Source organism: Poromitra crassiceps, assembly GCF_964638095.1.
Source record: "Poromitra crassiceps genome assembly, chromosome: 23".
In the NCBI taxonomy this organism is placed as follows: Eukaryota; Metazoa; Chordata; class Actinopteri; order Beryciformes; family Melamphaidae; genus Poromitra; species Poromitra crassiceps.
In genome coordinates this window covers 6,158,682-6,159,629 of record NC_139639.1, presented here as the reverse complement: position 1 = coordinate 6,159,629, position 948 = coordinate 6,158,682, and the positions used below count along the sequence as shown (strand labels likewise).

Below are 948 nucleotides of genomic sequence, written 5' to 3'. Positions count from 1 at the left end.
AGGATTTTAGTAATATTATACCAGTTACTTTGTCAGTTAATCAAAGCACATAAAAAAGATACAATCATTTCCTAATCAAACTGTGTGTTTTTATACAAAATAACCACTATAGATGACAATAACAAAGGAAAATAACATTTAGAATGTTGGATTGTTTACACTGACTTCAAGGCAGTTGAAATGATTTTTTGGGATGTTCCGGGGCGGCGATGTCATTCTGCTGCTGCTGTTGTTTTGGTGAAAGTAATGCAAAAGTAGTGTAATAAGTAACGAGTTACTCTACACAGACAGTAATATTGTAAAGTAACTTATTACTTTCAAATAAAAGTAACTAGTAATATGTAGTATATTACATTTTGAACATAACTTGCCCAACACTGGTTCTCACCATGTATAAAATACATGTACCTAAATACTTATTCATTTAGGCTATGAATGTAGTGCAATAATAATAATAATGAATGATTGTACTGACATCAAACAATACACTCACATAATTAACACAACATAAAATAAAGACAAATGTATCCTAAGGGAGACAATAGGCTAATCTAATCTAAATGAATTTGTATCTTGTAGAGTTGGATCTCAGAGGTGCCGTGGAGACAGAACTCCAGCAGCAGAAGCAACGTTACTGTAAGTGTTGTGGTTTGTGCTTTATGATTTTCATCTTTTATGTGAGCACAGGCAGCAGGATCAGCCACAGTACAGTACTCTATCTTGTGGCAGGTCTAGAAATGATATTTCTAGTATCCTGTTGAAGGTGACAATCTTCTAGCATGTTTTTAGCAGGCAGCAAGCTCAGACTTGGACAGATGAAGCTATGCGGAAGTGATGAAATCTGTTACTCAAATGGCCATGATGTGAGGCTGGCTCCAAAAGCGAGTCAGTCCCTGTTCACCCCCATGTTCAAATGCCTGTCTTTACAACAGAATTAAACATGTTTAC

The 948-nt window shown here is 35.4% G+C and overlaps 1 long non-coding RNA gene across 1 annotated transcript in view; it reads left to right on the top strand.

Annotated features, from left to right (window-relative positions):
* The first annotated feature begins 584 nt into the window (after window positions 1-584).
* Window positions 585-948, top strand: part of LOC310797277 — a 1,566-nt gene continuing 1,202 nt past the window's right edge. The window contains exon 1 of the long non-coding RNA XR_014553722.1: window positions 585-636. This is a non-coding gene — a long non-coding RNA (uncharacterized lncRNA). The remainder of the gene's footprint in view (window positions 637-948) is intronic.